The sequence below is a fragment of the Crocuta crocuta genome, unplaced genomic scaffold (assembly GCF_008692635.1).
Source record: "Crocuta crocuta isolate KB4526 unplaced genomic scaffold, BGI_CrCroc_1.0 scaffold282, whole genome shotgun sequence".
Taxonomy (NCBI): Eukaryota; Metazoa; Chordata; class Mammalia; order Carnivora; family Hyaenidae; genus Crocuta; species Crocuta crocuta.
Window position 1 is genome coordinate 4139001 of NW_027529174.1, and position 27550 is coordinate 4166550.

The window sequence follows — 27550 nt, forward strand, 5'->3', positions numbered from 1 at the left end:
ACCGAGCTCTTACTATGTGCCAGACACCAGGGATGTGGCAGTGAGCAACACTCAACATTTCCTGCCCTCATGTACCTTGTATTCCAGTGACGGGAAGCAGAACATAGAAGTATAAGAGATAGAGTACACGGGGGGCACCTGGGTGGCTCAGTACGTTAAGCGTCCGATTTCGGCTCAGGGCGTGATCTCACGGTTCATGAGTTCGAGCCTTGAATCAGGCTCTCTGCTGTCAGCACAGAGTCTGCTTTGGATCCTCTCTCCCCTGTCTCTCTGCTCCTCCCCTGCTGGTTCATTCATTCTCTCTCTCTCTTAGAAATAAATAAACTTAAAAAAGTAAACAAAAAAGAGAGTATGCTAGATAGTGATAAGTGTTATGGGGGATGTAAAACAGGGATGGGGAATGTGGTGCTAAGGGGAAGAGTATCCCAATTTTATTTTTATTTTTGTTAAGTTTATTTATTTTGAGAGAGACAGAGACAGTGAGAATGGGGGAGGGGCAGAGAGAGAAGGAGACCAAGATTCCCAAGCAGGATCTGCACCCTCAGCGTGGAGGAGTCCAACACAGAGGCTTGAACCCACGAAACCGCAAGATCATGACCTGAGCCCAAACCAAGAGTTGGACGCTTAACTGACTGAGCCACTAAGTGCCTGGGAGTATCCCAATTTTAAATATGGAAGTAGGTGAAGACCCCACTGAAAGATGGTATTAGAGCAGAGACTGGAATGAAGTGAGAGAGCAAGGCAGATAACAGATAGGGGATGAGACTCCCAGACAGTGGGCACAGTACATGCAGAGGTTCTGAGGCAGAGCATGATTGGGGTATTCAGAGAACTTCAAGTGCAGTTGGGTTAGAGAGGTGAGGAGAAGGGTAATAAGAGATGAAGGGAGAAGTGATGTGGCCATGTTGGGACATCGTGAGTAGCACCTCAGGGTACAGTTTCACAGGCTGTTTACTACACAAGGATGCCTGAACTCACCAAGCTTTGTGACCTGAGTTGAAACCACTATGTCTACCTGGAGGAAGGGTATGTTTTGGGGCTAGCAACAAACTTTCTTTTTATTTATTTATTTATTTATTTAATTTTTAATGTTTTATTTATTTCTGAGAGAGAGAGAGATTGAGTGAGCAGGGGAGGGTCAGAGAGAGGGAGACACAGAATCTGAAACAGGCTCCAGGCTCTGAGCGGGCTGTTAGCACAGAGCCCAATGTGGGGCTCGAATCCACAAACCATGAGATCATGACCTGAGCCGAAGTTGGACGCTTAACCAACTGAGCCACCCAAGTGCCCCTAAACTTTCTTTTTAGTAACTATGGCTTATTCCACAGGAAATGGAAACCCATTGTAGGATTTGGTGCAGAGGAATGACATAATCTGACTTATTCTTTGGAGACTGTTAAAAATACACTCAGTAGTAAACCCCTCAAACAATTCAATTAAAAAATGGGCAAAGATCAGAACAGACATTTTTCTAGAGAAGACACATAGATAGCCACCAGGGACATTATAAATCATCAAGAAAATGCAAACTAGAACCCTAACGACATGGCACCTCATGTGTGTCAGAATGGCTAGTATCAAACAGACAAGAAATAACAAAGGTTGGCGAGGATGTGGAGATAAGGGAACCCTCATGCACTGTTGGTGGGAATGCAAGTTGGTGCAGCCACTATGCAAAACAGTATGGAGGGTCCTCAAAAACTTAAAATTAGAGCTACCATATGATCCAGGAATTCCATATCTGGCTCTTTATCCAAAGAGAACAAAAACACTAACTTGAAGAGGTATGTTCACCTCCATGTTTATTGCAGTACTATTTATAATAGCCAAGATGTGGAAGCAACTGTAGTTTCCATTGATGGATGAATGGATAAAGAAGATGTGGTGTGTGTGTGTGTGTGTGTGTGTGTGTGTGTGTGTGTATGGAATGGAGTATTACTCAGCCATGAGAAAGAAGGAAATGCTGCCATTTGTGACAACATGGATGAAACTTGAGGGCAGGGCACCTGGGTGGCTCAGTCGGTTGGCCCAGGTCATGATCTCATGGTTCATGAGTTCAAACCCTGCATTGGGCTCTCTGCTGTCAGCACAGAGCCCACTTCAGATCCTCTGTCTCCCTCCCTCTCTCTCTCTCTGTCTCCCCTCCTCCTTGCTCTCTCTGTCTCTCTCAAAAATAATAAACAAAAAAATTAAAAGAAAAACTTCAGGGCATTATGCTAAGTCAAACAAGTCAGACAGAGACTTATATGTAGAATCTTAAAAAAACGAAAAACAAAACCAACAAGTCAAGCTCACAGACACTGAGAACAGATTGGTGATTGCCAAAAGTCAAGATAGGATTGGGGAGATGGGTGAAGGGGATCAAAACATAAAAAAATGTTGTCCTAATGTCCCTCATCTCCCTGCTGTGTAGACATAGCCTTAATATTCTATCCAGATGAGGATATTTAAATCTGGAAATAGATTTGTTAAGAGTCAATGGCAAGGTGGGGAATCAGAAAAATATCAATGAGAGGGAAAGTGAAGAGCGAAGCCCTAAAGAACAAACAATGAAATCTACCTAAAACAGCGAAATTCAGCTTAAGCAATGTGATTTTTGTGTCACAGAAACAGTGAGGTTGAAGATCTGGGTGGTCATGATCAAGCCCAATGCATGGTTTAGTGCCAAAGAGTATCTGCAGGATGCATCCCCTGGGAATTTGAAAGTGTAGGGACAGGACAGAAATCGCAATAAAGAAAATGAATCAACTCTAACTCTAAAACTTGGTATGTGCATGACTGAGTTAGACATCTAAAAAAATAAAATAAAACAAAAAGAGACCTAACCTCTAATGAATTATTAGTTCATATCCACCAGATCGGCAAAAATGTTAAAGCTGGATAATAAAACCATGCTGTGTTATCTGCTATCACTGAATATGCACGTATCATATATCCTGGTAATTAAGCTCTGGTGAGTCTATGCCTTAGATAAACTGGGTGTGCCTAACATGCAGCTCTGTTCATAAGATTAAAGACTTCAAAATAGTAAATGAATGGGGCACCTGAATGGCTCAGTTGGTTAGGCATCTGACTTCGGTTCAGGATGTGATCTCACAGTCCGTGAGTTCGAGCCCTGCATCGCGCTCTGTGCTGACAGCTCAGAGCCTGGAGCCCGCTTCAGACTCCGTGTCTCCCTCTCTCTCTGCCCCTCCCCGGCTCATGTTCTGTCTCTCTCTGTCTCAAACATGAATAGACATTAAATAAATAAATAAATTTTAAGAAATAGTAAATGAATTGTGAAAGTGAAAATACTACATGTAAATGGAAGTGAATAAACTATAAGTTCCCACAATAACGCGATTGCATCGTAGAAGCAAAGCAAGGGAACAAAAGAAAAAAACAACACAAGAAAAAAGACAGAAGGGGATAAAGATGGAAGCAGGGAGATGAGGTAGACGCTTTTGCAAACGACACTGACTTGGCCTCCTGACAGCACTGGCCTCCGGGTACCCGTCTACAGGCAGGTGGCCTGGTCCACCACTTAGCTGTCATAAGCCTGGCTCAGATTTTCCTGGAACCCCATGGCAGCAGATTGCAGCTCCCTTTAGGACAGTCTGTGAAGGCTTGGCCTGTGTGGGCACACCCCTCCCCCACTCGTGGAGGGAGTCTTTGCTCTTGGCCTGTTGTATGACATAAACCACCATGGGTTGAGCACCTACCCTGTGTCGAGCCCTGTGGTAAGTGTGTGCACATCCATCTCCTTCATGCCTTGCGCAAAGAGTCTTATAAGAGAGCTGTGATTGAGAGCTCAGTAACTCCCACAAGGTTGCACCATGGGTAAGTGGCCCAGCGGGTATGTAAGGCTGATCTTATCAGAGGCCTGGGCTCTCTACCACCGTGTGTGTGTGTGTGTGTGTGTGTGTGTGTGTGTGTTTTAATGTGTATTTTTTTTCAGGGAGAGAGAGAGAATACATGAGCTAGGGAAAAGCAGGGGGAGAGGGAGACATAGAATCCGAAGCAGGCTCCAGGCTCCGAGCTGTTAACACAGAGCTGGATGCAGGGCTCAAACCCATGGAACCACCGTGAGATCATGACTTGAGCCTTGTGATTCACTGCCCTCCCTGGAAGGCACCGTGGTGGGGTGGAGGTGGGCGGGGTGGAACTTCTCAGCTCTGCTTGGAGCTGTTAGTCAAATTGCAAAGAACAGGCCTACCCCCCAACCCCTCACTTGATTTGAATCTCTCCCAGGCCTTTGCTCTCTTGTCCTCTGGATAAGGTAGCAAGATAGGCAGCTGATTAAGACCCTAACCTATTTTTAAAGAGAAGAACATTCCATAATTTCCTTTGGTAACTCAGTTGCTTCTGGTAAACAGTGATTCTACTGTCACCTAATGGAGGTAGAGCCGAATCCTCTCATCTAATGCCTAATGGGATGCTGACTCAATTAGTATTTGCTAAACAGGTAGATGGAAATCATGAGGTTATCAGAGAATTGGATTGAAGGTGAGTGAGTCCCTCAGAGTGGATAAGCTCAGGAGGGAGAGAGGGTAAACCTTAGACTGATCCCAATACACAAATTTCCTGTAGAACCTGACCTTTAATCTTCTGGGGGTGGCGGGCAGGGAAGAGGAGAGGGATGAGCAGGGCAGAGGTAGCCCTAACAGAAAAATACTCAATAAAAAAGGGGGTGGGGGAGCAACAGACCTTTATTTTGCTTTCTCTTGATCCAGTTGTGTGTGGTGGTGTTTTCAGAGTTCTGGATGTAAGCCCCGGCTTTGTCACTGAAGGCATGTAATGTTGAACCGGGGCCTAACCTTCCTGAGCCTTCGTTTTCACATTGGAAGGTGTGGGTATTAAGGCATTTTTAGAGCATTTGCCATGGCGGGTCCCGGCCTAGGAGCTTTCTCGGCTGTATTATCTTCCTTAAGCTCCATGATAATTATTGTGCCATTTTACTTCTACTGGCTCTATTTTGCAGAGGTGGCGTTGGGGCACAGAGAGTGTAAGGACTTGTCCAGGGTCACAGAGCTATTGAGTAGAGGGATGGGGACTTGAACCCACTCAGTGTGTGCTCTTAACTGGCTCATTAGTTTCTCACAGCCTCACTGTGGAGTTCAAAGGGGTGTTGATCACCTCAACATTTCATTCCCATCTGTTTTTGCAATAATAGTGCCTTCAGTGGTCTCCTCCCTTTCTGCCCCCTCCACCCCTCCCTTGAATCTGCTCTACTTCTCTATGTCAGAATTTTAAAATTTCCTACGAGTAGCTTTAGTCATGATCTTGCTTGCCTCAGAAATGGCTTCCTATTATGGCCTTTTGGAATCGGAGTGCTGGCCTAATGTTGGAGTTCTCCGCAACGTGACTTTTCCTCGCTTCTCCAGCCTTTTCTTTTATCTCCTCCCTTGGCAAGTATAAGCCATGGGCTGTTGGCTGCTCTTGAATTGGACCCACGCTCTCCTACATCTTTGCCTTTACTCAGGCCTGGTATTCTCTTCCTCGACCATCTGTCTGCTTTTGGAAACCTCTCAGTTCTTCAGGCCCAATGCAAAGTCTTTCCTTTATGAAATTCATGGTCACTCCCCACTCCAGATGAATACAATCTGGCCTTTTGCTATTTGTTTGTATCTTTCTTCTAAGTGGACCCCATTCTGCCTTGTATTATGGTTATTTATGGCGCTGTCTGATTCTTCTCGATGCTTCTTCTCTTAAAGGCTAAGACAGCGTCCTTCTCACCTTTGTGTGTTTAGCATGGAGGCTTATATCTAGCAGGAGCTCGGAAATCTGTACAGAAAGAAGAAAGGAACTGGCCTGGAATTAAAGAGTCCCTCCCTCACAAGAGAAACCAGGAGGTTTATATAACTAAGAATAGGTAGACATGTTGGCAAAATATGCACCTTTTCAGCGCTCAGGTTGTAATCCTTTATTGGCTAAAATGACACGTGTATGGAAACTCTTCCCAAAGCTTACGAATCAAGTCCATTTGCCCCAGGATGATGACATCCTGGGCAGGAGACAAGAGTCCTTTGTTAGGACCTACATTTTTTTTTTTTTAATGCAGAGGGCATACATGCATTTTATTTTGAAATGACTGAAAATTCTCTAAGTATCTCCAAGAGGAAAATCTGACTCCCCTTTCCCACATACTGATACTAAAATCAGAGCCCAAGGAGAAGTGGATGATAGACGTGCAAGCCTGTTCTGCGTCCGCAAAATGAAGGGTTTGAACTCGGCGAGCAATTTGATACGTTATATATAGTTGGAAAAAGTGTATGTCTTCCTTTATATTCTTTGAGAGGTTTGGTCAATCTGACAAAAAAAAAAAAAAACACAACAAATAAACAGAAAAACCCAAACGCCCCACTGGCCGGGCTTTCGTAGAGGGGAAAAAGTGACTTTTATACACACACTGCTTATTTTGTGGTGGCTGCAGAGCTCAGTATCTCCTCTCTCCACTTCCTGTGTTATGAAATGCTGGGCATAGTTTTCCCTTGGCTCTGAGGCGGCGTTTTGATAAAGAACAGGGAGCTGGATGGAAGACGCAGTGAACACTGCCCTCTCTTGTCCACACTGGGTGTCTGCGGGTTCTCTTTGAGGGGTATGGCTCAGGCCAGCAAGAGTTAAAATCCTGCTAAGTGAACCTGGGCGTGAAATTCCTAGTTATTTGTTCTTGATGTGTCTCTGGAGTTTTAGCAGCACGGAGCATCTTTATTTTGCGTTGCAAACATTTTAGCTTCCTCCAGGCTGCCACTTTGCACCAGCAGTGATGACTGTTTCATGCTGACCCCAAAAAAGTAGGTGTAAAGCAGAAAAGAGGCCCTATTGTCTGAGGCTCCCTGCTCCGTTTGGATTACCAGGGAGCTAAAGATAAACCCCAGGCAGAAAGCGACTGTCAGCAGGAATGGAGCAAGATCACCTTTTCGTGTTGAGTAACCCCTCATTTGGAAGAGAAGGCTTTTGCCCTAGGGACTGGAGAAATTCTTCTCAATTAATTGGTTATGACGTTCTTGTGTGCTGCGTGAGATATGAAGGAAGGGACGTGGGGGAAGTGAATGTGTTGTCATCGTGTCTGAATTGATTTGAGCAACACCGGCAGGAGAAAGGCATTTCTGTTTGTGGGACAACTTACGCATTTTTTATAGGCACAACTAGAAATTAAAAATTAATATGACATTCTTTCATGGTTGACCTGGAGTTTCCTTCTTGTGAAAGCACATATGTGTTTGGAGGGGCTGCAGGGAGCCTTGGGGGTGAAGAGGTAGTGCGTGGGGTCCATGGCTTAGGAATACAGTATCCTCTTGGCTCTGCGCCCAAATGCAAATTATTTAATTTGGGTTGAAAGCTTTACAAATCGTAGCGATGACGATTCAGCTCATCAATAAATCATCATGCGTTGGCGCATCTGCTGGACCCAGCCGAGCGTCAAGGTGCACGTGACAGTGGTAAAAACATGTTATGGCTGGAAAGGGGGAAGCTTAATTGCTGCCCTTAGTTCAAGGAAACAGAGTTTGTAGTCTGCAGCACATCATTTTATTCTTGAATTTTAGCCCAAGTTATAGCAATTGTGTGTCCTTTATTCCCCAGGGCAGTTCTGGGGACGGGTATTTAACTCCATCCTGCTAGTAAAGGAAGTTGTACTTTTTCAGGCTGTGTGCTTTGATTGGCAGCTTGGAAAACATGGTCAGATAAAGTCATAATCAGTCCAAACTGAGCAGTCAGGGAATGGGGCCCAGAGAGCATTGTCCATTCCCATTAGCCTTTGAACAGCCCTGCAAAGATGTTATTGCAAATTTCTCTCTCATCAAGCCAGGAATACTCCCTTTACGAAATGGATGTCAAGGCTCTTCTAATCCATGATAGCCTCGAACCAATGGTGGATCTCCAAATTATCAGGGGTAAAGTATATTTAAGAGTAGGAAAATATCCATCAAAGAACAAAGTCAGGAAATAGGTCGGTTTCATTGTTTTCTTTCTCGTCAGTGCCCTTGCTGGAACATTTGCATTGGCTTATGCTCCCGTGTCTCTAATCAAATAGGCCAGATAAAAGTGGGGGATTTTCAGCCAGGTGGTGGTCAGGATGCATCACCGCTCTGACAGCTTCCATGGCTTCCATTCAGACACATGGAGGTGAAATCAGACGCTCAGGGCCCTAACCCGTCTTTAGTACCTTTCTTATATAGAACTCCACGGTAGCCCAGTTAGAAATGGTTAGTGTGTTGAAATATTTTGCAAGTACTAACACCTGTAAGGCTTTATTCTGAAAAAATTGTTATCCAATGCAGAAAGAAAAAAAAAAAAAAAGAAACACGTTATGGAAAATTCTACAGTCCCTGGGGATGCATCGTAGAGCATATCATTTAGACGACTTACTCAAAAGAAAAGCTCTGCTGGGTTTATATGCTTTCCTTAGAAAATAAATACGAAGTCTCAGTCCTTACATCCAATACAGGCAGGCCAGAGGGAAGGAGATGTCTGTTTATGTACAAGAAAATATACATTTGGTTCAAAAGCTAAGGAGATCTACCTTTTATAATATCCTTGTAAGTTTACTTGAAATGTGAATGAAATAGGGCATACTCGTGTTTTTGCATTTATAGAGTACCTGGCAAAGATCTTTCTCATGGGTCCATTCATTGGGCAGTAGAGGTGAGATGAGGGTTAGGAGACAAGCCACTTTACAATGTTAGTTTATGAAGCAAACTGGAAACAAGTGAAAAGAATGTTATTTTCCCTCATTTGAGTTAACAGCCTTGGTGTTTGGCAAACTGTCCTGGGAAGTATTCAAGTGAAGCACTGCGGTTGCCTTCTCTCTCTCCTTTTCATCTCCACACTTCTCTGCCACAGTTTGAACACATTTCAATCACTAGCAGCTCCAGCAGGGCCAGGCTGTCACATGCTTGCTAACAGTGTCCCCACGACTACAGGCTGCCTCTCTGGAGCTTGCTCAGGGAATGTCACTGCAGACCAGTGAGTTACCGTATTCCCCCTACTAACGCCACCCTACACACTGAATCAGCAGGGCTGGGCTGAGCGCTGCTACTACGACACGCTGGCACTGACTGTACCACACTTCCAGGCCTTGCTTACTAGTCCAAAATAATACAGGGCAAGCAGCTGCCTATTAAGTGTAGCAACTATTTCGTCGGCCTTAGCATGGGAATATGGAAGCCCCTTATTTAGAGCTCTCCTAGGAATCCCTCTTAGCCTTGAGGTCCCAGTGTTCAAGGACATTTTTCACAGACTGGCTTAAGCGTTTGCCGCATTAAATAAATAAATGAAAGCACAGAGCTGCTAATGTCTCTGGAAGACAGCAGGATCTTCTGGGCTTCTGGGCAGTGGGGGAAATGTGGTGAGCTGTGCATGGAGCCTCTCTCACCCATTAGCAGTGAGCTTCCCATCTGACAAAACAGATTTGCTAGTTTGACTTTGAACTTAACTCAACAAAGACAAAAAAAAAAAAAAAAGTGTGGGAAATGCAGTCACTGAAGGGAGGGCCCAGTGGCTATTTTGCTACCTAAGGAAGGTTCTTCATAAGGGCATTAGTCGTTTATTTTTCAGTCTTCCATAAGACTGTGGGTATGAAAGAAAGTACTTTTCTAAACCATGGAGTACTTCAGAGAGCAACTCTGAAAGCAATCACTATGTTGATAACTTTTCTAAACTCATCAGAGTACAAGTCCTGAGAATGTCAAGGTGAGAGTGGACAGGAGCGCAAAAGAGACCTCGAGGGCTTTCTAGGTACACAGGACAGCTTGCTCATTCTCAGGGATCTTATTAAAGCGAGTAAAAAAGGTGCAGGAATTTCAAATACAGTCTTCCCTGCAGAGACCCAGGCAAAATTATGGAAGCTAAATGAGGGGACTTTAATGTTTTAGATATTCTTGCATCTCTTCCTCGTTATCCATGCTCTCTTTTCTTGGGCAGACCAACCATTCCTGGGAATGGGAAAAAATAGTCTTGCTCAACCCAAGTGGTGATTGTAGCTCCCCTCCAGTGTCCCTGTTCAGGCTCACCCGGTGCCCTTAGATTGGGTTTGCCTGGGTTTAAGAAGCTGGCCAAGGAAGGGTGGCCCGTTGTAGTTGAGGGAGAGGGCAGCTCTGATGTCTAAGGCTGTTTCTCCCTCTTCAGTCATTCAGCTTGTCACCAGCTGCTGACATCTACAGCTGAAAGGGGGGAATGTTACGGCACCATAAAACGTACAAGCCAATAAACCCCTACTTGCTGATTGGTCATGCTCTTGGCTATCCCGCCTGGCCTTAGCCCATTTTTATCACCCAGGCTCATGGCGGGTCTCCACTCACAGGGCTTGTCTACAACAAAGGCTCATTAGTTCCAGACATAAGCATTGCCCCTGGAGCAGCCTCTACCCTCTCTTAAGCAAGAAGCCCAAGGGAGAAACAGCCATAACAGCAACAATAACAGGAAGGCAATTTAGGACTGGACACTCAGCGCGACAAACGCCTTTCTCTGGGGTGGGCTGGTCTGGGATGAGTGGTGTGATCGTTCCTGGGAAGGAGTATCTTGTGTCCACTTTACAGTTGCTGGAGAGACAACGCGGAGGATTCCCTGGGGCCCCATGTCCCATCTGTTGATGACCATTCGGGCCCTGTGTCGAAGGAGTGTAGGATTCAGAAGCAGCAGCTCAGGAGACCCACTAGGCAGACCCCAGCCTTTTTGGAGAGTGGCCCACATGTATCTGGCTCAGAGAGGCACTGCCCTGGTTGGAGAGGAGAAACTGTACTGTGACATTGTGGCACATTATAATTTATAGAGCCCCTCCACAGAATCCACGAGACCTCCGCTTAAGGTGGGCATTTCCCTTATCAGCCACAAATGTGACTTTCAATCATAAAGCCTCACTTCTGGTCTCAGCCCTGGCACTTTATAGACATGTGCAATCCTGAACCAAACCCAACAGAGAATACCAAGGCTCGAGAAAGTTAAGTGACTTGCGTCTTCCAGGGTAAAGGGACAGCAAATGCTGAGATCCTGAGGTAGGAACAGGCCAGGTCTGTTGGACTCTATTCTAAGAACAAATCAGTGGAGGTGCCCTGACATCAGCTCTTCTCCTGGCTGCTCCTTCTCTTCATTTAGATTTCTCTGATGCTCTGTCGTATCTCTGACCCCTTCTCCTGACTTAGTTTCTTCAGAACACTTATGTCCCTCAGAAATTATTTCTTTGCTTCCTTGTGATTGCCTTGCTGGCTGGAAAGTCAACTCCATGAAAGCGAGCACCTTGATGGTATTTCATCCAACATGGTATTCCTAGCACCTGCAACCCGGCCTGATACACGTGTAAGCAGGTACATGTTCTAGACTCCTTATCTGAAGCCTGTGCGGTCCAAGTATTTTGGGAATTCAGAATTTTCAAATTTTGGAAAGGTCATGGGATGCATATCACCAAGTTGTGTCACATCCCCTGAATCCGGGGCAACATTGTATAATCAGACACATTTGCATATCTGCAGTGAAACATGCAGAATATGTGAATATCCACAGACAGGGAGATCACTAAAGACTTCAAATAGCCTCACATGTGTTTTGGGCAGGAGTCCTTGTCAAATGAGCTTGCTGTCAACTTATAGAAAATCTTTTGGTTTTCAGGGCTTTTTGGAGTTTGGAGTTGGAAACAAAGGATGGTGGATGTGCATTCAATTAGTACATACTGGATGCATAAATTAAAAAATATGATTGCATGCCTCCTATGTGCCCAGGCACTGTGGTGGGGCCGGATCTAGAGCAATTAAATAAAACAGATAGGATCTCTTTCTTCTCAGACCTGCTGAGAGATCAGGCAGTAAGACAATGAATTAACACACCACTTTGAATGAGATGTTTTCCTAAGGAGAGCAAACCCATAGTTTTGTTTTTTTTTTTTAATAGTTTATTGTCAAATTAGTTTCCACATAACACTCAGTGCTCATCCCCACAAGTGTCCTCCTCCATGCCCATCCACCCCTCCCCCCCCACATCCNAAACCCATAGTTTTACAGTCATCAAAGGTGATTGGCCCTTCCCTTCCTCCTACACATCAATCCCATCTCAGATCCATGCACGGTCAGACTTTTGGAGTCTGATCTTAAAGGGTATCCCTTAGTGTGATGATGGAACCAGAGGTGGGAGAGAGAGTTCTCAACCCCACCTTCCACTGTTGCCCCGTCGCTCCCCTCTGCATTCTCCTAGAGGGCTCCCAGCAGGTCACAGTGTCAACCCAACCCATCCGGGGGCTGGACCTCCTTTAGAGACCACTAATGGCAGGCAACAGTGCAGGTGTACCTGGAGGGGTCGTAGAATACTCCCTTGTCGGGGAAAGGCGTGTGGGGCGCCCTGGGATGTCAGTAGCTTTTGTCACAGAGGGAGGAAGCAGATTTCCTGACTCCATGGTGCCAGAGTCATCCATAGCATAAAGCAAAGGACTGTTGGCCTTTCTTTGGTGGTCTTCAGAGCAGCCCTCTTTCCCTCCCTCCTGCTCCTCCCCCCACCCCAGCACATGTTTATTGAACACCTGCTCTGTGTCTGGCCCTGCCTTAGATATAATAGTAATCTGGCTACAACTCGAGCAGGTGGATTGTCGGAAAAGGACATCACTGATTTGTCTGCCCCTCCTAAAAGGAAAGACTTTTGCTGAGTGACTTTGTATTCTGGAGACGGGGCAGCATGGAAGGCGCAGCAGTTATGTGACTTCAGTGTCAGGCCGTCCTGGATCTGAACACAGCTCTGCCTCTTCCTGGCAACTTTTCAAACTTGAATTTACTAAGCCCCCTTTTTCATCTGAAAATGGGGATTACGATCCAACTTCATAGGACTGTGATGATTACGTGATAAAGCTCATGAATCGGAACATGACTAGCACAGTGGCAGGCACATCATCCATACATGTGCTGTGGATATGCAAGTAAGACAAACTCCCCATCTTCCAGAACCCATAAGAACCTACACTAGATAGATTTCATAAGTATTTAACTTTAATTTTTTAAAATGTTTATTTATTTTTGAGAGAGGGAGAGAGAGAGACAGACAGACAGACAGAGAAGGCACGAGCAGGGTAGGAGCCAAGAGACAGGGAGACACAGAATCTGAAGCAGGCTCCAGGCTCTGAGCTGTCAGCACAGAACCCAACACAGGGCTCCAACTCACAAACCGTGAGATCATGACCTGAGCTGAAGTTGTACACTTAACCGACTGAGCCACCCAGGTGCCCTGATTAACTAAGTATTTAAAATGGAGTATGACTTCTGGCAGGACTGATGATTTCTTTTTAAACAGTGAATGCTGTTATGATTATCATAAATGAAATCCATGCTCATTAAAAAAAACTAGAAGAGGGGGCACCTGGGTGGCTCCGTTGGTTAAGCGTCTGGCTCCTGATTTTTGCTCAGCTCATGATCTCAAGGTTTGTGAGTTCTAGCCCCACATAAGACTCTGCACTGACAGTGCAGAGCTTGCTTGGGATTCTCTCTCTCGTCCCCTCCCCTGCTGTCTCTCTCTCTTTCAAGATAAATAAATAAATGTTAAAAGAATTGGGGGAGAATGTAGAGATAGAAAAGCACAGTGGTTATGTATTCATGTTTAATTCACTCAACAAATATTTGTTGAGCACCTACTATGAGCCAGCACTCTTCCAGACGCTGGGGACAGGACAGTGGAAAACCAGACAAGACGTCTGCTCTTATGACACTTACAGTTTGGTGGGAAGGGAGACAATAAACAAATAAGATAATTCCTGGTGGTGATAAATGCCATAAAGAAAGAGGGTGATATGTTTAACAGGAGGGTATGGGGTTGAGTGTCAGAGAAAGCGACTCCAGGGAAATGATAATGGCACAGAGACAAGAATGACAAGGGATCAACGTGTGAAGGTCTGGGAGAAGCGTCGTTAGCCAACGTGAGCTTTTCCAGAGGTTTCTGTATCCAAGCATCCAGCTGTTTCTCATCTAGTCCCAGAGGAAAATGACGTAGAGATAACTGTTTGGCCAGAGATTTATAATTTAACCTTGCTAGTTCCAGAGCCAGATTCTTCCACTAGCAAAGAAACACCTTTAACTCTTTAGTTCCTTGTGCTCTTTGGAATTTAAAGATTCCTTTAAGAGAGGACCAGGCAGGTTTGGGCTTGTTACCAAAATAGAGATGATGATTTACATTAATAGGGACATGACCGAAGAGCCCCAGGAAATGATCCTTCTCCAGATTTGGCATCTGCCAGGATCTTTTCCAAATGTTATGTTCACGGCTGGTCCCTGGACGGATTGGGTCACGTCCAGCAGGACGCAGTCCTCTCTGTATAAAGATAAAGCTGAAGGGTGTCCTCAAATATATTGAGATTTATGAAAAGTATGATACTGAGCACCTTCGCTGAGTCAAGAGGGTATGCACTCCAGGGAGGATTTGCCTAGACAGATGGTCGTTCTTTATTTTGGCTGCCCAGCACAAAATTCGTGTAAGTTAATTCTTTTCAATAAAAATCATTTATTGATTACATGTATGAAAACGTACTATTTGCCTTGTATGCCTTTTTGCAAGAGTTTTCAAAAATCCTTTGTCCTTGAAAGTCTCTCCATGTTGGATTCTAAATAGATGATCCCTGGAGCTGAAAGCACTCTAAGGTGGATTCAACTTTGGAATACAACACTTAAGGTCATTGTTTGATACTGATAAGGAGAAATGGTTATTTAAAAATAGGTAGAAAAACATCTTCCTTCACCTCAATGGGGGAGATATAGCACTGCGTTAATGTGAGGAGACGTAGTTTGAGATGAAATCACACACTCTGCCACTTAACATTAATTTATGGCAAAAGCAACATTTGAAAAATCCCAAAGATTGCTGACAATATCATATAGTCAAAATAGTGTCTCACGTGCCTGTATTATTCTCTATCACATATATCTTGATGTACACTTAATATGTGTATCTTTGCAGAAATAGAATTTTTAAATGATAAAAAACATTCATTTAACACTACTATGTGCCAGGCTCTGCCCTAAGTCCTTTAAAAACACTAATTCAGGGGCACTTGGGTAGCTCAGTCGGTTAAATGTCTGACTCTCAATTTTGGCTCAGGTCATGATCTTGCCATTTATGAGGTTGAGCTCCCACTGGGCTCTGTGCTGAAGTACAGGCCCTGCTTCAGATTCTCTCTCTGTCCCTGTTTCTCTGTCCCTCCCACACAGTCTCTCTCAAAATCAATAAATAAACTTAAAAACCCCACTAATTAATTTTTTTAAGTAGGCTTCATGCCCAGTGTGGAGCCCAGTGTGGGGCTTGAACTCACGACCCTGAGATCAAGACCTGAGCTGAGACTGAGTCAGATAGCCAACCAACTGAGCCACCCAGACACCCCTAACTCATTTTGTTCTTACCGTTCTTACCATAGCCCTGTGAGATGATATTCCTATATCAACTTATGAGGAAACTGGAATATTTTCCATTGTCTAGTTTATATTTTGGCTTTAGATTATAATATTTTTTCAATTTTCTACTTTACATACTTTTTCCCCTTTTCTCCTCTTCTTCCTTTCTCCTCATCCTATGTCCATTTTTTATAGCTTGTTTTTTTCTTTAAAATTTTTTTTTAATATTTATTTTTGAGAGAGAGAGAGAGACAGTATGAGTGGGGGAGGGGCAGAGAGAGGGAAACACAGAATCCAAAATAGGCTCCAGGCTCTGAGCTGTCAGCTGAAACTGAGGGGCTCAAACTCATAAGCTGTGAGATCATGACCTGAGCCGAAGTTGGACGCTTAACTGACTGAGTCACCCAGATGCCCCAGACAGCTTGTTTTCCTCATTTAATACATGCACTGTGGACGTTTTTCTAGATCAATAGATGTGGACCTCTCTCATTCTTTTGGAAATGTTGCTTAATATTCCATAGTATAGGTGTTACACATACATCCTTTCATACTGTGTAACTTTATTTCTAGAGGATGGATTTCCAGAAGTAGAAATGCTAGATGAAAGAAAATGTATGTTTTAAATTTTAAAAGGTATATTCAGATTCATTTTCAAAATGGTGCCACAATTCAAGTTCAGATTCCCACCAACAGTGTGTGTGTGTATGTGTGTGTGTGTGTGAGTGTGTGTGTATGAGACCCTGTATCTTTGTCTGTAGAGGGTATTACTCTCACTTGGTTCAACTTTTTGATATTCAAACAGGTTAGATGGTTTTGAGATGACAATGGAAACTTCTTGCCTGCTTTAAAATACTATGGTCTTATCATTTTTTGTTGGTTTTCTCAGAGGTCAACGTAAGGGTTGTTATGGTATGATCAAATCACCAAGGTAACAGAAATTAAAGAGCAAGTATAGGAAGATTTTCGACAGTTCTTAGTCCAGTAAACTGAATGGCCGATGTGATTGCCCAAGATTTGGCCTAGGTCTCCAAAACACTCAGACATGTGACAAAGGATTCCCCGAGTCAGTAGAGTGCTGTTGATCAGTAACTGGTCTCTCCTCTGGCTGGGCTCTGGCCTTTTCTCCTCCTGAGGAATTGCTTGCTCTCTGAGATAGCTAAGTTCAGGGTAGCTTTGCTTCTTCACCTCAATGAGGTAAAACCTGGGATCTTTGACTTTCACTTCTTTTTACTTTTTTTTTTTATCTTCCCAGTGACACCAACAATGCAAGGCAAAAAGTTTTTTTTTTTTTTAAGGGAATGGATAGACAAATGGAGTTTTTTTGAAAGAAGTTTCAATAAGGAAGAAACAGGATATGGAGACAAAACAAAAGTGTGTTGCTCATGCCCTCAATCTGACAGGTTGTTAAAATACACACAGACACATGTGTGCGCATGCACACACTGATGTCTTGTGCATGGGCCTTCTCCTTATACTAGGTTTTGGAAAGATAGGTGGATATTAGTGAACCAGTGACTTCTTTCCTGGAAAGCACTCTGTTTGAGGATGGGATGGGGAAATATTTTCATCACACACTCGGTGCATCTTTTCTTTGCTTACGTTCCTGTTCATGGGCATTTTTGCTATATAAAACTAGCTGTGAGGCATGTATTAAGATCATGGACTCTAGTGTCAGACAGACCTAGGTTCAAACCCCAGCTCTGCCTTTTCCTGTATGATTTTGATGTTATTTAACTTCTGTGTGCCTCCGTTTTCTCAACTGTAAATGGGGATAACAGAATTTTAGATGGTTGTTTCAATGATTTATATGAGTCGATTTTTATAAAGTGCTTAGAAGGTGCCTTGAAACCTCATATACCTTAATGGTAGAACAGGTAACATTTTTCAATACTGACTTAGAATCTTTTTTTTCAATGATATAAAGTAAATCACGTATAACATGTGGTATACCCAGAATAGAAATAGTCTTTTTTATTTAAAATTTTCAAGTGCTTATTTATTTTTGAGAGACAGAGACAGAGCATGAGTGAGAGGAGCAGAGAGAGAGACACACACAAAATCCGAAGCAGGTGTCAGGCTCTGAGCTGTCAGCACAGAGCCCGACGCCGGGCTTGAACTCAGGAACAGTGAGATCATGACCTGAGCTGAAGTTGGACACTTAACTGACTGAGCCACCCAGGTGCCCCCAGATAGAAATAATCTTAAAAAAATTTTTTGGGAGAGCCTGAATGGCTCAGTCGGTTAAGCGTCCGACTCTCGGTTTCAGCTCAGGTCATGATCTCATGGTTTCATGGGTTCGAACCTCAAGTTGGACTCTATGCTGATGGTGAAGAGCCTGCTTGGGATTCTTTTTCTTCTCCCCCTTTCTCTGACCCTCCACCACCCACACTGTCTCTGCCTCTCTCAAAGCAAATAAACTTTAAAAAAAGTTTTTTAAAAAATAAGTTTCTTTAATTTTGTTAATTTTTAGAGACAGCATGAGCCGGGGTGGGGTGGTGTGAGAAGTGGGTGGATGGGGCAGAGGCAGGGAGAAAGAGAGAATCCCAAGCAGGCTTCATGCTCAGAACCAAGCCTGATGCAGGGCTCGATCTCATGACCCTGGGATCATGACCTGAGTGGAAATCAACTGACTGACACTCAACTGACTCAGCCACCCAGGCACCCCCAGACAAAAATAATCTTAAAACTGAGTTTTGTAAGGGGTTGCAGATTTAAAAATTCCTTATGGTACAGTTTGGTGGTTAAAATATGGGGTCCCAGAGGTTTGAAAGTTCCAGTTTTCTCACTTATTATTTGAGTAACTTGAGCAAGCTACCTAATTGTTTTTAATGCTAAGAGTTGATTTGAGCAAAAATTGATTTGAGTAAGTGCCAAACCAGAAGCCCAAAGTACTTAATCTTTTAAAGCCTCAGTTTGTCTGTAAAATAGAGGTTGTATTATTATTTACCTCATTGAATTGTCTTGGGAATAAAATGAGATAATGTGTAGAAAGGGCTTGACATGAAATAAAAACTTAATGGATGGTAGCCCTTCTTATGATTGGGTTTTGTCCCCCTTTGGCATTAGAATTTTGACCGTCATTGTCAAGTAACCTGCACTTACGTATAGCAACTCTAACCCACCACTCCTGAATGGGCCCTCTCGTTCAAGAACTTTATAAAACTGGTAAGGTTTTGTTGAAAATCATTGACATTTAAAATTTGCCCCTCACAAGGGAACAAAATGACCCTCCAGAAAGCGGGTCCTGGGCCAGCCTGGGTTAATCTGTCAGCTTTGGGGAGGTACAGGCAGACCCCAGAGAGCAACACTTGGATGAGTTCATCTAACAACAGGGCTTTAAATAGTAAAAAGTTTAAGAGCTTTGTTGAGAATACAGGCTTCAAGAACTGAGTTTTTTGTTGTTGTTAAGTTTATTTATTTATTTTGGGAGAGACAGAGTGTGTGTGCATGCACATGCACAAGCAGGGAAAGGGCAGAGAGAGAAGGAGAGAGAGAGAATCCCAAGCAGGCTCCACACTGTGAGCACACAGCCCAACACGGGGCTCGAACTCACAAAACTGTAAGATAATGACCTGGGCTGAAACCAAGAGTCGGATGCTCAGTCGACTGAGCCACCCAGGTAGTTCAAGAACTGAATTCTAATGAGCGTTTTATCTGGAAGGCTTGGTCTCCCTCGCCTTGCTTTGCCCGGCGCTGTCTTCCCGACTTAGCTCTTGACTAGAAAAGTCTGTTGTTGCTACAGCTGTACCCCTGCCCTCACTGACTCGTTTTGTATCTTTGCATTCTTGGGCCACTCACCTCTGCCAAGATAATTTTAGGATAGCATTCTTGGTGTGCTCTGGTCAGGGAGAGGGCATTTACATCTCTTCGGAGTGGAAAAATCCACTTTTTGGGGAGTCAGAGGCCAAGGCCCTCCCCCTGTTGGGTGGCCTATAACACTTCCTGAAAACACAAGCGTCCACGCTAACCTCGTCCTCACTCCTCGGCTGCAGGTTGTATCTGCCTAATTACTCACTGTTTAGTCTCCAGTGCGTGTTAGGTTTTCATGCTGATTGTAGAAAACTTGAAAAAATGCAAGGAAAATAGAAAGAAATCATTCTCCAAGGAGCACATTGGTCACATTTCAGCATCTTGCCTGCTAGTCCCTCGAGGTTCCTTTTCTCCCCCTTTGTTATTATTTTTTAATATGAAGTAGAGAAGCATACTGTTTACACAGTTTCCTTACTGATTCTTTGTGCTGGACATTATAATAAGCATTCCTCCGTGACTGTGGCATTCTTTGTAGATAGAGCCAAAATGACCTTTACTGGGTTTTTGTGTATTACGAGAGTACAACATGGTACTTATTAAATCTGAAAGCACAGATAAGCTTAAATAAAAGCCCATTAAGACCATGCATAATCCCACTGCTCAGAGACAACCTCTGTTAATATTTTGGTGTGTTTCCTTTGGTATTTAGATGGTCTGTGTTTTAGATCTGCATAGAGAACATATTCTATGTACCATTTTTAACCTGTGTTATTCGCTTAAAAAGACTTTTGGCTTGTCTTTTCAAATATTTAAACTTGTGGAGTTGGGCGAAAAGGGTGAAGGTAGTCGAAAGGCACAAACTTTAAGTTACAAAATACATAGGTTCTGGGGATGTAACATACAGGCTGATGACTATAGTTAATAATACCCTTGTATATTTGGATGTAGCTAAGGGAGCACATCTTAATGTTCTCATCACAAGAAAAAAATTTGTAGCTACATATGGTCATGCATGTTAACTAAACTTATTGTAGTGATCATTGGGCAATATATACAAATATCAAATCATTATGTTCTACACCTGAAATTAATATGATATGTCAGTTCGATCTCAGTTGGAAAAAAGATGTACAGGGGTGCCTGGGTGGTTCAGTCAGTTAAGCGTCCAACTCTTGGGTTTGGCTCAGGTCATGATCTCACAGTTTCTTGAGTTCAAGCCTCGTGTCAGGCTCTGAGCTGGCAGCGGGGAGCCTGCTTGGGATTCTCTCTCTCCCTTGCTTTCTGCCCCTTCCCTACTTACTCTTCTCTCTCAAAATAAATACATAAATGAATGATTAAATGAGTGATATACAATTCTACAAATGTTTGCATAGAATTTCAACTTATGGATCATTCTTTGATTCCAACATTTTCTTACTGTTGGACATTTAATCTTATTGTTGGGCTTAGTGTTAAATTATAGCCCCATGGGCTAATGTTTCGTGTTGGTAGCTGCTGTCTCTTCTTCGTCTCTTCCATGAGCCTTGAGTGTCTACAGGTCAGAGAGAATCCGCGAACCACCTTAGTCTCCAGCCTGCTGCCCTGTACCTGGCATGTGGTCAACACTACATGTTGGCTGGATGGGTGAATTCTTCCCGAGCTCAGATGACTTGAGCTACAAGTCATGACTTGGGAGACGCTACACCCAACAGTATGGAGTGTTTGAAGTACAGAACAGAAAGATTGCTGGCCTTGGAGGAGCTATAGTTCTGGGGTTGAGATTCAGTCTGTTCACCTCTTCTACCTCTGGTTGAATTTACTGGAGGAAGTTAATATCCTCTAGGACCATGCAGTTTAGCACATGTTTATTCTTTTTTTAAAAAAATTGTTTATTTTTGAGAGACAGAGAAAGCACAAGCGGCAGAGGGGCAGAAAGAGAGGGAGACACAGAATCCAAAGCAGGCTCCAGACTTTGAGCTGTCAGCACAGAGTCAACATGAGGCTTGAACCCAGAAGCTGTGAGATCATGACCTGAGCCAAAGTCAGACGCCTGACTGACTGAGCCACCCAGGTGCCCCTAGCACATGTTTATTCTTGAATTACCCATCTTTAGGTGTTACCCGCATGTATCTAAAAATGGGAACCATAGCCAGTTCTCATTATTTGGGGAAAGAAAGCACTTTGGAAAAGGTGATGTACGGCGCCATAGTAGAGAGAACTGTGAATTTGAAATACAAAGAGCTAGGTTTGGTTCCTTGCTCAGCCACTCAGCTTTGCAGTCATGGGAAATTCACTCAGCCTTCCAGGCTTTAGTGTCCTTTATTGTCAAGTGGGAAAATATGAATAATAAACATTCTTCCTCTGTATACAGTGTTGCTGCAAAGAACAAGCGTCAATAGATGTGAGCAGGACTGGGTGGGGTAGCAGGAATGGTGAGGAGAGGAGGCAAGGAGGCCCTTTGGCCTCATATTCACAAATAGTCTCACATTTAGATTTTAGAAGATCATACACACACATGTGTGCATATAATATCAATGAAATATTGCTTTGCATTGGCTGTGTTTGTGTATGTGTGTTAAAAGTAGGAGTTAGCTAAGTATCAATGTTTTAACCATCTCATGATTTTTATAAATTTCTTTTGCTCTTACTTTTCTTCACTTTGAGCATGTTGGAAGCCTCTGTCAAAGGAAGTGGCTGAGGCCTCCTGATTTGTGGGAAACCCTCCCTGCATGCCAAAGCACCTCGTAAACTATGCACCACTCTGAACATGTTGGAAACAAAATTGGAAGAGGGAAGAGTAGGGCTGTTCTGTGGTGGAAAAGGTGATGATGGAGAGAAAGCTGGAGTGTGGACAGGAAATTCTGGGGAATTGGCTCCCTTGGTGTCATCTACCTCAGGCTTTTCCAACTGGAAGACGAGTTAGTGAAGGGAGAGCAACAAAGAAAATCTCATTTTAAAGGTTGCCTTTGTTTCCTCAGAGAAACAGTTACTTTTCCATTTTTAGGAGTAACAGAGATTTCCAGCATCCAAATTTTGGTGCAAAACCCAAAGGCAATGACCTGCTGCTCCCAGGGAGCATCTGGGACCCCATGAAGGTACTAATGGTAATGGTAACAAGGTAACTGTATTCTAGGGGCAAATGGCAATGGACCCATGGTCAGTGGTTTTCCTTGTGATTCTCCATCCCAAGCCCATTTTAGGCCATCATTTTTTACAAGGAAGTCTGTATCACAAAGCCCATAAAGTCCTTGCAATTCCAGGTTTAAACATTCAATCTGAAAGGAAGTTACCTCACAATTTAATAAGGCAAAACCAAACATTTTAGCATTTTATTGTGCTTTATAATTAATTGTGCTTGAAATAATAGTTCTTCCCTTTCATTTATTGCGAGTGGGCCCCAGCCGCCCCCCCACTCAGAATTTTCCAGAGCAGTCCGGTACCTCTGTTACAGAGGTATCTGGTTCTGATTTCTGGTTGTGGACATTTGCTTGTGGTGGCTGTATCACTCTTTGCATGAGGAAGCAGAGCACCGTTCACCTGAGCCTCTTCCCTTGGGTGACTGTCTCCCTCATCATCTAAGTCACTGGTCCAAGGTTCTCAAACTTGTGGCAGAGGAGGAGGACCCAGAACTCACGATTCTCTTTGCAGAAATTCATCATAAGCTGCTACTCTATTTTATGGCACAATTTGAATTAGATGTGCTTTTAATGGTGGTAAATGTAGCTTTCATATACAATATTTTATTTACAAATAAAGCACAGGGGTGCCTGGGCGACTCAGTCGGTTAAGCTTCTGACTTCAGCTCAGGTCATGCTCTCACAGTTTGGGAGTTCAAGCCCTGCATTGTGCTCTGTGCTGTCACTGCAGAGTCTGCTTCAGATCTTCTGTCTTCCTCTCTCTCTGTCCCTTCCACACTTGCACGTGTGTGTGCTCTCTCTCTCTGAAAAATAAACATTAAGAAAAATAAAAATAAAGCCTATTGATGGAATTCATGACCTATTACTACAAATGGTTTGAACCTCTTGGCCAGCTCTTTTTGAAGTCATCCAGGGCCTCCTCACTGGCCAGTTCACTGAGATAAGCTTCCTGAAATCATGTACTGAGCAGCAGTTGACACAGACAACTCTCTCCTGAAGTACTTTCTCTCCACGGCTCCCAGGACACCACCCCACCTTGGTCTCTCCCTACCTCCCTGGCCACCACCCATACTGGGTAGGATGAGTCTGTTTCCCCAGGGCACTGGGGGAAGGCCATAACCCAGGAAGCAGTGAATCCCTTTCCTGAAAACAACCATGTCTGCTCTCCCCACCCTCTGTCCTTCCTTTCGCTTCCCTCCTCAGGATTCTACAAATGAGACAAGAGAGGGTCCAAGCAACTCTTCTCCAGCCCTGAGGGCCCTACGTGGGCAGAATGGTCACAGGTGGGACTGGTTCCCACCTCCATGAAGTCACTTACCTGCTTCCTCAGCCTCCTCATTTGCAAGTTGGCAATGACTGTTATTCCAACTTCCCCCATTTGTTGTGAATATGTTTTTTAATTGTTTATTTTTTTGATGATTATATTATATTTTATTTTTATTGTTATTTCAAAAATATTTATTTTCAAGTTAACCAACATACAGTATATACAGTGTGATCTTGGTTTTGGAAGTAAATTCCCATGATTCATCACTTACATATAACACCCAGTGCTGGTCCCAACAAGTGCCTTCCTCAATGCCTGTCACCTTCAGTTTGTTCTCTGTATTTAAGTGTTTGTTTTGAAAGAGAGAGAGAGAGAGAGAGCAGGGGAGGGGCAGAGAGAGAGAGAGAGAGAGAGAGAGAGAGAGAATCCCAAGAAGGTTCTGTGCTCGGTCAGCACAGAGCCCCATGTAGGGCTTGAAATCACAAAACTATGAGATCATGACCTGAGCTGAGGTCAAGAGTTGAACAATTAACTGACTGAGCCATCCAGGCACCTCTAAATATTTATTTTTGAGAGAGAAAGAGAGGGCAGGGGCAGGGAGAGCAAGACAGATCATCTGACACAGCCTCTGAGCTGTCAGCACAGAGCCTGATGTAGGGTTCGAACTCATGAACCACGAGATCACAAACCGAGCCAAAGTCTAACACTTAAATGACTGAGCCACCCAGGTTTCCGTAAACCCACTAAGGCAGTGGTTCTCCATGGGGGACGATTTCGTGTTCCAGTGCAAATACGGCAACATCCAGAGACATTTTTTGGAGAAGGCACAAGTGGGGTGAGGTGGGTGGAGCAGAGAGGTTGCAACTGGTGTCTAGGGGGCGGGGGCGGGGGAGGCTGCCACACATCCTGCCGTGCAAGGAACAGCCCCACGACAAAGAATGATCTGGCCCAGCAGCTCAATAGTGCTGAGGTTGAGAAACTCTGGAATAAGGCATGAAAGTGCTCAGCTTGACGCGTACGGAATGTCATTGTTGTCATTGTTGTTGCTGTTATTCATCTGTGCAGCTGCTCTGCTGTCAGAACTATGAATGTGCTTTCCATTACTCTCTGAAAGAAAATTTGTGTTAGCCTTTCGATCTGTATTGCAAGAATGTTACTCAAGAGTACAGCCATTGGTGGAAAAATGGCACGTAACCTTAAACAACATGGCTAGATGAAACCAGAAAAGAAAGCAAACTGGCTGCATATCTCAAACACTAACTAGGGGAAATGATATATTATACAAATAACTACACTTTTTATATGTTGTCTCTAAGCATCCCTGCCGGTTTAGTGTGTTACGCTCCCTTTAGAAAAGAGAAAGCCCAGGCTCACAGAAGTAACATGGTTAGTCCCAGTGAAAAGAACTGGTAAGTGATGGATCTGGGCTACAACCCAGGTATTCTGACTTGGCCTGTTTGTCCCTGGGTGCTGCCCGTGCCCCCCTTTCCCAGAGCTAATCAGGTCCTACTGTGCTCTGGCATCAGACCACATAGAGCCTATTTAGGTGATATGTTTGACAACATGAAAAGAGTAGATATCTTGAGATGGTGAATTGATTAGGGTTTCTTTGAAATTTTTTATGAAAGTAGTAACAAACTTAAAAAAAAAAAAAGAGGGATATATACAGAGACCCGTGTCGCAGTGACTTCCACAATCCTGGTGCCCATCCAAAACTCTTAAAAGTCAAGAGTAAATTAAAATCAAATGTGATGATGATCTAATTAAATGGCTAGACTGGCGGTTCTTGGCTTTGTGAAAACACCATCATGAATATCATTCTGGGAGTGATATTCCTACCTCTTCTCTACATGGGCATGCGCACATACACACGAATGTACACACATGCATACACACACATGCATGAATTTTTCACAATGTCTTGTTCTTTCTGAGTCCATTTGCTCAGATATCTGTTTTTTCTCTCCTCTCTGAAACAGTTTGGCATCTTAACAGAGACTGGTTCTAGCAATTCCATTAGGAGACTGCTAGCTGGGTAGAGTAAGTGAGGAAATAAGTTTAGCAAAGAGAAAAGCCACAATTCTGAAATGAACTAGTGTTTTACATCAGAAACAGTCTTTTTCTTTCTTTTTCCTTTCTTTTCTTTAATTATTTTTTGGAAAGAGAACAGCCGAGTGGTGAGTTACAGAAAAATGCCTTCCGACACTGGGCAGTCTGCACTGTTACTTCTAAGCAAAGGCAGTCATATAAGCTATAACATCTGGATGGGGTCAAGTCCACTTTGAAATCCGACTATACAATAACAGTGCTTAGTTAAACATTGTTCGTGTTTGAATAATGGCGAGAGTTAGAGCTTGTGAGGGAATTTAGTTTTCAGGCTCTTGGAATTGGGCATCGAGAATGTCTGACAAGGTGAAGGAATTCGGAGTTGAGTGTGGGGACTTTGAGGGGACATGGGACACAGTGGGTTGGAGCAACTCATTTATAGTAAGTTTGGATTTTGGCTAAGTTTCTCTTTTCTTCACTCAGTTGCTTTAAAACACAAAGTCCCTAAAAGTGGAGGCAGACCAACCAGTGGGGAAGTTAGTGCTTACGTGAGGATTTGTGGCGTTGGTGGCTGAGGGGTGGGGAAGGCTGGAGATGAGCTTTCTGCTGTGAGCCTGTGAGCTGGGCCAGCACTGACCTGGGGCTGCTGCTGGGCCGTGGATAGGGTGAGGGCCCTCCCGAGCATGGGGCTCTGCTGGGCCCATGGGGAAGCCTTCAGGCTCGCTTCCTGCTCTGGCGATTCTCCCTACCTTGTGCCAGGGTTAAAGGTTTGGAAAGCTCCGGTGTGATCCCAGCAGACCCTCTGCTCTCTCTCCCCCAGAACACCAGTCCCCTCTGGACTGGGCTGCACACATGTCCCCCTCCCAAGTGACCAGATGTCTTGGTCCAAAGGGCCATCCCAAATACTCATACTGGGAATCCCCAGACCCCCTTCCCACACATACCTGCACCTACCTGGCCACTTGCTTTTGCATTTCTCCTACCAGTTTGTACCCTTTTGAAGGTAGGGCACAGAAGGTGGTTGGCCAGTGCCAGGTTCTGGAGTCAGACTTGGTTTCCCTGGTCACTAGCTCTGGGACTATGGGCAGGTCACCTTACTTCCTTGGTATTATGGACTGAATGTTTGTGGCCCCCTAAAATTCCTATGTTGAAACCCAACCCCTGGTGTGATGGTATTTGGAGGTGGGACCTTATGGAGGTGATAGGGTCATGAGAGTGGCGTCCTCATGATGAAATCAGTGTCCTTATAAAAGGGACCCCGGGGGGCCCCCTCAACCTCTTCCACCATGTGAGGGTGCAGGGAGCAGATGGCGGTCTATGAAGCAGGAAGCGGCCCTTGCTGGACACCAAACTTGCCAGCACCTTGATCTTAGACTTTCCAGCCTCCAGAACTGTGAGAAACAGGATTCCATTAATTGTGAGCCACTCAGTCTATGATATTTTGTTATAGCAGCCTGAATGAAGCTACCTGGACTTTAATTTCTCATTGGAGTCAGGCACATAGTTGACAAATGCTTCATAAATATTTGCTGGATGAATTGCTGTCTCTTAGAATCACTATGAGCACTGAGAGGATCTAAAACAGCAGGCATGTGGTCTGGGTTTAATAGTTGCTACCATCATATAATAATATGCAACGTATAGTAACTACTCTGTAATACACATTATAAACAAATAATGTTTGCTTATGTAATAATAATATCTAATACATATATGTATAGTCTTCCTGTATAACAGGTTTTATTCCAAGTGCTTTTATTAAGGAATTTATTCCTTTCAGCAACTTGATGAAGTAGGTGCTATTATTATCATCCCCATTTCATGAGTAAGAAAACTGAGGCATGAGAGGTTAAGTCATTTATCTGAGTCTCAGGACTAGTTAGTGGCACCGCTGTGATTTGAATGAGGCAATCTGGCCCAGAATCTCTATTCTTCTATCAAGCAGTATGTGTTTTTGAGAAACGAGGCGCATTGCATGGAGATCTAATTGTCAAGGGGCATGAGATCCGTGCCAGGCATCCCAGGGGCTTGTAGGTGAGGTG